Genomic DNA, 12868 nt, shown 5'->3' with positions numbered 1-12868 from the left:
AAAAAAAAAAAAGAAACTTGCATTCTGGCTCATTGCCTGTAGCTCAGCGGCTAGCATCAGCCACATACACCGGGAGCTGGCGGGTTGGAACCCAGCCCGGGCCTGCCAAACAACAATGACAACTGCAACAAAAAAATAGCTGGGTGTTGTGGGGGGTTCCTGTAGTCCCAGCTACTTGGGAGGCTGAGGCAAGAGAATCGCTTGAGCCCAGGAGTTAGACGTTGCTGTGAGCTATGATGCCAAGGCACTCTACCCAGGGCAACATAGTGAGACTCTTGTCTCAAAAAAGAAAAAGAAAAAAGGGCAGCGCCTGTGGCTCAAAGGAGTAGGGCGCTGGTCCTATATGCCGGAGGTGGTGGGTTCAAACCCAGCCCTGGCCAAAAAGGAAAAAAAAAAGAAAAGAAATTTGCATTCTGTCTTGATCTCTCAACTTTTACTTTGTAGATGCTGAGTTTCACAGCTTCCTTAAGAAAGCCTCTCCCAGTCCATGAACAGAAGTGTTATTCTATATTATTATTCTATATAGTAATATATAACATCATATATTCTTTGGATGCCTCTGTATTTTGTCTCTTGCCATCTCAGTTATAGCAGCTTTGTTCTTCCAGTTGCTCAGAACAAGAGCAACTGGGTGTTATTCCTGATTTCTCTCCTTTTGTCATATACCACATCTTATTCATCACCAGCTTCTCAATATTCCAAAGCTATCTAGACTCTGAGCACTTCCCCCACCCCAGCCTCATCTGAGCCACCAGCATCACCAATTGCCTGGGTCACATCAATAGCGTCTTAACTGGTCTCTCTGCTACCACCCTGGTCCCCTCACAGTCTTTTTTTTTTTTTTTTTTTTGAGACAGAGTCTCACTTTGTCGCCCTGGATAGAGTGTCTTGGCATCACAGCTCACAGAAACCTCAAACTCCTGGGCTTAAGTGATTGTCTTGCTTCAGCCTCCCAAGTAGCTGGGACTACAACTGTCTGCCACAATGCCTGGCTATTTGTTGTTGTTGTTGTCATTGTTGTTGTTTAGCAGGCCCAGGCCAGGTTTGAACCTGCCCGCCCCAGTGTATGTAGCCGGCACTCTAACCTCTGAGCTACGAGTGCCAAGCCCTCACAGTCTATTTTTATCACAGCAGCCAGAAGGATCATTTGAATATGAAAGTCAGATCATGTCTCACCTTTGCTCAGATCCTCCACCAGTTCCCAATTTCTCTCTGAGTAAAAACCAAGGTCTTTAAAATAGCTTAGAAATCCATAGCCCATATGTTAAGTGCCTTGGTTAACACATTGTAGGTGATATGCTGTATAAGTATAATATACACATCAGATTTCAAAGACTCAGCATGAAAAAAGGCACAATGTCATTAAATCTTACACTGATAACATATTGAAATGATCATATTTGGGATATATTGGCTTCAACTAAATATATTATTAACATTTAAAAATCAAATAGCTTAGAAGATCCCAACATAATCCATCTCACCCATTCCACTGCCTTTCTGAGCTAACATCCTATCACGCTTATCCCCCTCACTCTGCTCCAGCCATACTGCTGTCCTGGTTGAGTATTCAACTAGCCTAGCACATTCCCACATTTTAGGGCCTTTTTTCTTAGCCGCTTTGTCACCGCCTGTGACAGTTCTACCCAGATATCAGCAGGGCTGACCCCCCTCATCTTCTTCAAGTCTTTGCTCAATTGTGAATGTTACCTTTGAGGAAGATTTGCTCCTTGGAAACAAATAGGTCATTTGAGGTTAATTCTAATGAATTAAGGTAGGCGAGCAAGTTCAGTTATGCTGTTTTGTGGTCAAGAAATGACATGTAATCATAAAGCAAGAGGCTGCTGTTTTTATGTGGCTTAGGAGCAGGCTCAGAAGGCAGTCTGGGGTTCCCAAAAGGCAGGCCAACGCCGACACCATCGAGAGAGAGAGAGAGAGAAATACAGAGCAAGAGAGACAGAGACAACAGTGGGCTCATGAGACAGAGACAGAGAGACAGAAAGATTGAGAGAGAGAGGGAGAGATCTGGGACTATAACTTTTCCTATGCTTTTCCAGCAGTCCCTATGTTTTTTGACCATAAAGTAGTCATCATGGGAAAATCAAAATGTATTGGCCCTCCTTATATATATTTTATGGTTTTGTATATTTTTTATATCTTTGAATTGCATATAGAAATGTACAATGTAGTCAGCGATTATAGCCTAAAGATTTTAATTTACTTCTGTTGGAATAGTTCCAAAGAAAGTGTTTCAAAAATACCTTGGGCAATCACAGCACCACTGCAGCTTTATTTCTCTTTCCAACTGTCTGCCAGGCATCTCCTCTCGCAGGCCCTGCTGGTATTGCAAACTCCATCTCACATGTCACCCTCTGTCTCCAAACTTGTACCACTTCCCAATCATGGTTGCTGATGCCCCATTATAACTCTTCCTTGGGGGGATTCTTTGACTCCTACTTTTTTTCACTCTGTCATCTCACAAGTACCCACCAAGTCCTACCGAGGAAAGCTCTGGAACTCATTTTCAGCCCATCTCCTCTGCCACACCCAAGTTTAGCCCCTGTTATCTCCAGGTTAGGACTGAGTTTTCTTTTCTTTTCTTTTTCTTTTACTTTCTTTTTTTTTTTTTTTTTGAGACAGAGTCTCACTTTGTCTCCCTCGGTAGAGTGCCGTGGTACCACAGCTCACAGCAACCTCAAACTCTTGGGCTTAAATGATCCTCTTGCCTCAGCTTCCCAAGTAGCTGGGACTACAGGCACCCGCCACAGCGCCTGGCTATTTTTGGAGATTAAATCTCACTCTGGCTCAGGCTAGTCTTGAACCTCTGAGCTCACCCGCCTCAGCCTCCCAGAGTGCTAGGATTACAGGCGTGAGCTACCACGCCCAGCCAACCAAGTTTTCTTAAAAACAATAAAAAGAAGAGGAAGTAGCACATAATTCTACAATTCTCTAAATCAAGTACTTAGGAGTCCCAGACTCGGAGCTCCAGCAAGGGAAAGTTGCGAGTTACTCTTATGATGTCATTATGCAATGAGAGTGCTCCTTCTCCCTGCCATCTCTGTATAAGGACTAAAATTTTTCTTAGCAATGAGTCTAGTGTGAACACGCAGTCCCTAAATGTGCCCTCTGGACGCTTTACCGGTAGTCCTTAGAAGCCTTCAGAAAAAAATGCCTTAAGTGGAGCCGGTAGCAGGGGAATTTCAAGGATATATTTAAGGAGGACCGTGGAAGTTTCTGTCTTCTTGAATTTGGAAAATCTTTGTTTCCTGTCTTAGAGAGAACCATGCAGAAATTTTTCCTTTGGCAGGTCCTGTCTTAACAGTAAGTATGAGTCAGCTTGTGTTGAGTAGCCTGGGATTGCTTATCTAGTGATAGTAAGAAGGTTGGAAAGGGTTAGTACCAGGAACTCTGTGTTAACCGATAGTGTGACTCAAGCTGTTGTGTACATTAAAGTGTTTGGGGAAGACTACTCCTAGGCAATTTGTGTTGACGCACTGTACAAACACATATCGTAGACTCTGCTTCAGAACATGCATGTGCAGTCACACCACCCCCCTCCACACACACCTGACCCACCCAAAAGATGGCCTTGACCCTTCATTTCCTTCCATGTGGGAGAGATCAAGCTTGACTTGAACCATCAACGATGACATTCTAATTGCATGATAGTAGGGCCCTTTCCCTCCCTGCCAATCCTATCCACTAGTTCCTTAAAATGCTCTACCTGAATGAAATTAACCTTAAAACCCAGAGATCATCTTGGAGCAAAGAGGTTGAAGTGTTTCAGAGCTATCCAACCTGGTTAGTGGCACCTGTGACTTAGTAATAAGGACTACCAAATGCTGAAGGCTTCCCAGGTCATGTTCAGGCTGTGGGTGATGCATTTCATAAGCCTTATGCTTCACAATAATCCTATGAAGATGGTATTAGTTCTGCTGCCCTTTCTCCAGATGAGGAAAATGAAGTTCAGAGAGGCACATGACTTGCCATTAATCACACAGTTTGCAAGTGGCAGAACCAAGACTTAGGTCCAGGTGGGACTGCTCCAGAGCCTTGCCAACTATGTGATATGATCCCCAGGCACTGGGCAAAGGACAGCAGACACATAGCCAGCACAGTCCCTGCTCCCTAGGCTTACACTCTTGCTGGAAAGACAAATAAACAAAAAGGGAAGGATTAATACTAAGAAGTACATGATTGGGAATGGCTGAATTATGCAAAACAGACAACAAATAAATACAAGTACAAGAAAGGGAATGTGGGCCATGGCAGGGGATGTCTGTGAGCCTCAAGTCCTTGTCACTGAATGAGTTCCCTGGGGTCCACCTGGCAGGGGAGAGAGATTCTGGGAGGATTTGAGCAGGACTTTTGAAGGTAAACATCTAGAATAGACAATGATAAAAAGAGAAAGAGGTAGCATTTCCGAGGGCACGGATGACAGAAAGGTAAAGAGGCAAGATTAATTGTAGAGAAGGGCCGTTAGGACCAGGCAGAGTGGCTCATGCCTTCAATTCTAGCATTCTGGGATGCCAAGGTGGGAGGATCACTTGAGGTCACTAGTTCAAAACCAGCTGAGCAAGAGTGAGACTCCCCATCCCTACCAAAATTAGCTGGGCGTGGTGGTGCACACCTGTAGTCCCAGCTACTCGGGAGGCTGAGGCAGGAGGATCACTTGAGTCCGAGAGTTTGAGGTTGCTGTGAGCTATGATGCCACCATTGCACTCTAGCCAGGGCAACAGAGTGCTAGACCCTGTCTCAAAAAAAAGGAGAGGGGAGCTGGAAAGAAATCAGTTCGTGGACTAAATGAACAAAAAAGAGTTACAATAGGAGTCAGGCATGAAGGAGTATATTAAGTGGACAACAAGAGCAGAAGAACAAGGCAAAGGTGCCAGTATCTGTCAGATTTGGTTTCAAGCAGAGGAAGCAAACAAAAGGCCTGAGGTTTTCCGTTTGTCTGCCCTCCTGTTTGTTTTCAGCCCTGCACAGTGTTTGCGTATCCTTTGTTTCGATGTCTTTTGTTTTCTCATCTGCTTGTCCTCGCGGGTGACAGCATAGCATAGTGATGAAGAGCATGGACTCTAGAATCAGCCAGTTTAGCTCTAAACCCCGGCTCTGGCACTTACCGGTTCAGGGACCTTAGGCAACTTAATTCCTTTGTGCTTCATTTTCTTCATCAATAACATGAGGTGTGATCAAACCTGTGTCATAAGAGTGTGATCAGGGCTATGTAAGTTATGATTTGCAAAATGCTTAGCACAGTGCCTGCAGATAGGACATGCCCTCAATGTGCTTGTTGTATTAATACAAATGTAATTCATTAGCAACACTGACATGTGAGAAATTTCTAAAATCATTGTGTAAAGATCTTTCCCATAGGAGAAAAAAAAAAAATAGGCCAGTTCTCATGGCTCACACGTGTAATCCCAACACTGTGGGAGGCTGAGGCAGGGGTAGGGGTGGGGAGGGTTCACTCAAGCCCAGAAGTTCGAGACCAGCCTGAGCAAGAGTGAGACCCCCCATCTCTACTAAAAACAGAAAAATTAGCCCTCTGTGGTGGTAGGCGCATCTAGTCCCAGCTACTCAGCAGGCTGAGGCAAGAGAGCTGCTTGAGCTCAGGAATTTGAGGTTTCAGTGAGTTATGATGATGCTACAGCACTCTAGCCTGGGCAACAAAGTAAGACCTTGTCTTGAACAAACAACCAAACCAAACCCTGGGAGATGGGGCCATCCAGGCAGACTGCAGTGTGGCAACAAGGGAAGGTAGCTGGGTAGTGGCTACGACCATTAGATGAAGCACACACCCTCCAGTGCCCATGGTTCCCCCACCCAGGTGCTTGTACCTGGCCCACTTCATGTGATCTTGTAACTCCTGGTTGAAAATGAAAGCAGGATTCTGTTTCCTACTATGCCCATACATTTGCGAAGAGAGCTCATAAACGAAGCTGTATGGGCGTGGCTGAGTTCACAAGATGCTCTGCCTCTTAGAGCAGTGTTCATCAACCATTTTGTCTCATGGCACACTTGAACCTTCAGTTAAACTTCCATGGCACACTCAAATTGTGTTGATCACAAAAAAAAAGAGTGAAAAAAAAGAATAACACTTCCTGTGCTGTTAACTTCTTTCGAAAATAATTTCATTAATGATCTTTGCAAATGTTCATGGCACACCTAAGATCCTCTCACGGCACACGGGTTGAAGATCACTGCCTTAGGACCTCAGGCCCCTCTTTGACCCCAGGTGCTGGGCCACTGGGCTGCACAAGCACCACCTCCCATCCTCAGACTGCCTCACGTCTTCCTGTCCACATCAGCACTTCTGATGGGAAGGAGGACTGAGGTCTCACACAATCCTCTGAGGCAGAGACTCTCGGGGAAGGCCACAGAGGAGATCAGTAAAGCAAGAGTTTTCAGCCTTCCTCGGAGTCGCCAGACAAATTGTGTCCTCTTCCTTATGCTTGTTTAGAGGATTAGACTGTGCCTCCAGGTTTGAAAAACCCACAGCCGAGGAGGAATAATTTACACAGCAGCTAGCCCCTTGCCCAACCATGAGATGAACTAAGTTGTTCAAAGCCGGGAACGGTGGCTCACGCCTACAATCCTAGCACTCTGGGAGGCTGAGGCAGGTGGATTGCGTGAGCTCACGGGTTCAAGATTGGGAGTAAGTTGTTCTTCAGAGCCACCAACAGAGAAGGCTGCGCCGGCAGTGAGCTTTCTGTTCTCTCTGGGTGCTGGGGAGTTGCTCAAGGACACTCAGAAGTAAGATTCCAAGAGCTTCTGCAAGCAGTTTTCTGATAGTCTTGTCTGTTGCTCCCCTACGGGGGAGAGGCACTTCCTCTCTGCTCTCCTGCACAATGATCAGCCTTGTGTGGCCAGGGCAAGTGTGCAGGCCTGCTGGCTCCTAGCTGTCAGGCCCGGAGAAGCCCTCCCACCTTTGTCTGTGGGGAATGAGCAATGGTGGGAATGTCAGGGAATGCAGGAGAGGAAAGGCCATGGAGGGAGATGTTTAGGAGACCAGACCCTAGGCCTTAGGTCAAACCCTGCCACTTGACACTACTTTTGAATAAGCAGCCCAGATGTGCTTCCCCCTGAGCACAGGAGCACGCAGAGGGTCACAAAAGACCCACTTCCAGGGTCAGAAATCAGGGGGCCCACCAAGCAGAGTTATGACACAGATATGACATGAAAGTATCAGAGCATCGAGTCCAAATCCTTCCTTTCACAGAGGGCCAAACTAGCGCTGGGTCTCACAACCCATAGAGGCAAAGCAGGGAGTAGAATATGGGTCCCCTGACTCATTTGCTGGGACTTCCCGTGAGAGGGAGAGGTGCAGAGGTGGGAAACTCGAGACTGGGTCTAAACAGCAGCGTATCTGATGAACAACAGCTCCAGAGCCCTTTCCAACTGGGCGGGGGTGCACAGCCTGGTCCCAGCCCCAACCAGCAGGAAACGACTTTGACCAATCTCCACCAGTTCTCCGCCCTCCCAAGGCAAACAGTACCTGGCCTCCTGTAGGACCTACATCTCAAAGCCCTGTGGGAAAGACTCTGGAGGAATCCTGTGAGGAGGGAGCTAAAGGAAGGAAGCATCCATCTGTAGGGGAAGCTGGTCTGACCTATACGGATCTCCCTAGAGCTGCCAGCACTCATCCCAGCAAGGCTGAAATTTCTTACCCTGCTATTCAGCAAGGCTGTGTGTTCAGTGGGTGGATGGTTACGTCAATGGCAATGTAGTCTGGACCCCATTGCCTCTCTGCCCTCATCTCCCTCCACTCCCCCTCTTTACTCCTCTGCAGCCCCTCTGCTTCCTCGCTATTCCTTAAACATCCTAAAAACGTTTCTATCTCAGGGCCTTTGTCCTTGCTGCTCCTTCTGCCTGATGTGCTCTTCCCCAACGGGCGGAACATTTTGCTCTCTCCCTTCTGTCAAACTTTTACTCAAATGTCCCCTTCTCATAGATCCTTTCCCCAGCTACTTTATGTGAACGTGCATCTGTCACCCTCTAACTCTACTTTTATTTTCTCCGTATAGCATTTATCACCATCTCACGGTACAGTATATATTGTACTCTGAGTGCAGGGACTTTTCTGGCATGCTCATTCCTGTATCCCCCTCACCTAGAACAGTCCCTGGCACATAATAGGTGTTCAATAAACATTTACAGAACCAAGCGGTGGGTGGATATAGAAGAGGACTATTTTTCTTGGTGCATCTTTACACATAGCAAAGTGATACAGACATTTATTTGTTCCATTTATGCATTTTCCAGACATTTTTTGCATGCCCTTATGTCCCTGGTTTTTCACTCAGTCTAGTGAAAAAGAAAGATGAGTAGACATGAAATGACATATAGTGCAGTAAGGGTCAGCCAGGGTTGGGAGCCCAGAGAAGAATCGTTGAAGGCTTCTCAAAGGAGCTGACCCTTGAAGGATGGGAGAGATTAGTCAGAAGAAAATTGAAGTGGAGATGTGGAGAACAACACTTCAAGGGGAGGGGACAATGTGTTCAAGAACAGCAAGGCTCCTCAGGGCAATGGCTTTACCACATGGGGCAGCAGAGTAGTGGGGAGGAGAGACGTAGGTGCAGGCAAGGCTGGAGATGAACAAGTGGCCCTAGTCTGAGAGTTGCCTGCTGTTCTAAGTATCAAGTTAAGCCTTTAAGTCAGAAGGGCAAACTTGTCAAACGTGGAGAGATTGCATTGTACACCTCTGTGATGACAGTTAATGACAATACATCACATCCTTGAAAAACACAAAGATAACTAGGCATCTATCCAGAAGGAAAAAAAAATCATTTTATCATAAAGACATTAGCACTGGATTGTTTATCGCAGCTCAATTTACAGTCCCCACGATGTGAAAACAACCTAAATGCCCATCAACTCAGGAATGGATTAACAAACATGGTATATGTATCCCATGGAATACCATTCAGCCATAAAAAGATGGAGACTTGACATCTTTTGTATTAATCTGGATGGAGTTGAAACACATTCTTCTCAGTGAAGTATCACATGTATGGAAAAGCAAGTATCCAATGTATTCAGTTCTAATATGAAGCTAGTAGACAATCTAATTCATGCCCACAGACGAGAAAAACTCATTTCAATTCAAGTTGTGGGGAGGAGGAACAAGGGAGCAGGGAGAGAAAAGGAGGGAGGTATTGGCGTGCTCCCACTTAATGGGCACAATGTAGAGGTGTATGGCACACCTTTTAAGTGTGGGACACAACTACAAGATGGACTCTACCTGAGAAACTCCAATATGGTCCTCACATTAACCTGATATTTAAAAAGATAGTAAATGTTAAGTGTTATCACTGCAAAAATGATAACTATGTGAGGTAATTCATTTGTTAATTAAACTATTCCACAAGTATATATTCCATATGTACTTCAAAGCATCAAGTTGTATATGAAAAATACATAAAATTATATGTCAATGTAAACAGAAAATATGGAGCGATCCAGTCTACAAATGTGTTATAGTTTGACCTATAAAAGTATTCCTTTTGGCCAGGTGTGATGGCTCACACCTGTAATCCTAGCACTCTGGGAGGTGAGAATTGCTTGAGTTCAGGAGTTCAAGACTAGCCTGAGCAACAGCAAGACTCCGTCTCTACTAAACATAGAAAAACTAAGTCGGGCACAGTGGCTCATGCCTGTAATCCTGGCACTCTGGGAGGCCGAGGCAGGTGGATTGCCTGAGCTCCTGAGATTGAGACCAGCCTGGGCCAGAGCAAGACCTTATCTCTGAAAAAATGGACTGGTGGGCTTGGCGTCTGTGGCTCAAGTGGCTAAGGTGCCAGCCACGTACACCCGGGGTGGCGGATTCGAGTCCAGCCCAGGCCTGCCAAACAGCAATGATGGCTGCAACCAAAAAACGGCCAGGCATTGTGGCGAGTGGAGTGGGGGGCCTGTGTTCCCAGCTACTTGGGTGGCTGAGGCAGGAGGCTCACTTGAGCCCAGGAGTTGGAGGTTGCTGTTAGCTATGATGCCGTGGCACTCTACCCAGGGAGACAGCTGGAGGCTCCTGTCTCAAAAAAAAAAAAAAATAGACTGGCGTTATGGCAGGCACCTGTAGTCCCAGCTACTCGGGAGGCTGAGGCGAGAGAATTGCTGGAGTCCAAGAGTTTGAGGTTGCTGTGAGCTGTGATGCCACAGCACTCTACCAGGTGAGACTCTGTCTCAAAATAAAAATAGAAAAAATAAAAATAGAACAACTAGCTGGGCGTCATGTGTGCACCTATAGTCTCAGCTACTCAGAAGGCTGAGGCAAGGAATTGCTTGAGCCCAAGAGTTTGAGGTTGCTGTGAGGTATGACACCATGGCACTCTAGCCTGGGGGACAAAGTGAAATTCTGTCTCATAAAAAATAAATTATTCCTTTAAATTTAGGGACTGGTGTTTTAAAATTAAACTATTTCACAGAAAAATCCAGAATTCTAGCTTTTCTTGAAATACCAGAATATCCCACCTTCTCAGTCCCACATGGTTATGACTTCCAGCATCAGAGCAGGAGTTGTCCCCATTAAATAGGGCTTTAGCTCTTCAGTTTTTCAGTCTCCACTCAGCCTGTTTCACTGATTCTGTTACAGCTGGCCCCACTCCCTGACCATTCTTTGTAAAGCCCATACTCTTACCCAATACACGACTAATGCCTGACACAAAGTGGGCCCTCCATAACACTTGATTTGAACAATGAAAATGCTCATACTACTATCTGCTACTGGAAGGTCTTTCCCTCCATCACCACCTTGGTAAATCCTGCCCTGTTGCTCAAGGTCCAGCTCAGATACAATCTTCCCCAGGAAGCCTTCCCTGATTTCATGCCCTCACCACAGATGTGACCTCTCCTGCGGCTATGGGAGGGAGATATGAGGGCAATGACACTGGGCTGCAGGTGTGTATGGGGAGTGGAGAGCACTGGGATGGTTAGAACTAGGTGGAAGGTGGAGGGTGACCTCTGAGGTTTCAACTTTGGAGTTTGTGCATCTGAATGGAGAGTGCATAAATGACAGAAAAGGAGAGACAACTAGAAAAACATTAAAACACACCCTAATTTTTCCCTGCTTGAAACTTAACTCTTTTATTTTTATTTTCTCTTCTGGTTTTCTTTCTTTTCTGTCTTTCTGTCTCCTATCCTTTAACTGGCATTAAACAGTTAACAGACAACTCACAGACTTCCAAAGATGGCTTTCGAAAGAACTGTCCTGACAGCAGCTGAAGTGAGATTGCACCACTGTTCCCAAGAAAGAATCATGATAAACTGGAACAACCTCCAACCATTTCAACTGCAACCTGGGACAAGACCAGAGTCACAAAAAAGTCTCTTCTCCTCGTCCTATAAAACCTCCACTCCGACTTTGGTTCAAAGACTTACTTAATGTTGAAGGGCTTGTTCCCCAATTTCCAGCAACTCAATAAGCCTACAGCCTCTATATGAGTCACATTAACTATTTTGGCCTTTGACAGTTCTGGTGCTGTGACTTTGATTGGCTCTGGATAAGCCCTTGAGCCTGCTGAGGCTTCAGATAAGGACAGAATGAACTGAGGAAGCTTCTTCCCTTCTTGGAGGTCCCTGTTGGGTCAAATGGTAAGTCTTGTTCCTGCTGACATGCTCCATTTTTTTGTTGGAGCGCGGAAGTTGCAGGTTTTGCTTCTTTGACTAGGTTAAGCTGTTGTCTGACTGAGGTCACTGCCTCCATTTTCCTTTTGTCTTTCAGGGTTCTCTGTCCTTTTGGTTCCCTGGGAGAAGAGAATTAGATCATGCTCATAAGATAAGGCAAGGCAAGGCCTTGCTCCGTTCTACTGTGTTAGACCTTTTCCCTTTTTTATTGTGAGCTCAATGGTGTGATTTCAAGGAATACAATGTTTAACTCTGGTGGTCCATTGTGGGACCCTTGGGACAAGTCATGACATATGCATTTTCATGGTTCCTTAGACCAAAAAAGAAATAACACAGATAATTTATAAGGGTGGTTTTTTTAATTGATAAAAAAATTTGAGAAAAGAAATAGTTTGGAAAAATTTCAATCTGTTGAGTTCTTTTAGAACATGATCTTTCTCTCCCCCCAGAGACTACCTCCTTTCTTTTTAATTCTGTTTCTTTTCCCTTATGACCTGACTGTCTGTCACCTGTCCTTCCTCCTCTCCTCTCAGTCCTCTGCTCTACTCTCCTCCTCCTCTCAGCTCTTCTCATGTTTCTTTCTTTCTTTTTTTTTAAATACAAAGTCTCTGTTGACTAGAGTTCAGTGAGGTGATCATAGTTCACTGTAACCTCCAACTCCTGGGCTCAAGTGATCCTCCCCTCTCAGCCTCCCAAGTAGCTGGCTAATTTTTCTATTTTTTGCACAGACAGGGTCTGGCTATGGTGCTCAGGCTGGCCTTGAACTCCTGAGCTCAAATGATCTTACCACCGCAGCCTTCTAAAGTGCTAATACTGTACCATGCAGGCCCCTCTCACCCTTTTACCCATACCTTCACTCTCTCTGAATATGCAAAAGCCAGAGAGATGGAAGAAAGTCTTTTAAAGGAAATCAGTGACAGTTTTTCCTCTTCCATTGATGGAGGAATAATCCAACCCTGACAACAAGGGCATGATAAATCTTGTCTCTAATTTTAGGGACTGATTAGAAAGCACTTTTAAGAAATACTCATGGCTGGGCATTAATGCTAACACCCCAACAACAATTTGCACTTTCTTTATTAATGGCCTTAAGCCTGAACCATCAAATGCTATTCAGAAGCATAAAATAGGCTGGCAGACCACACACATTCATGACTTACAACACTTTGAGCCCAGCATTTTGTGGAGATCATAGTAAACAAAGAAAGAACCATACTGCAAATTTATGTCATTACAGCTTACATAG

Source organism: Otolemur garnettii, unplaced genomic scaffold, assembly GCF_000181295.1.
Source record: "Otolemur garnettii isolate 467f Iridium unplaced genomic scaffold, OtoGar3 scaffold00155, whole genome shotgun sequence".
Classification (NCBI taxonomy): Eukaryota; Metazoa; Chordata; class Mammalia; order Primates; family Galagidae; genus Otolemur; species Otolemur garnettii.
This window is presented reverse-complemented; position numbering follows the sequence as displayed.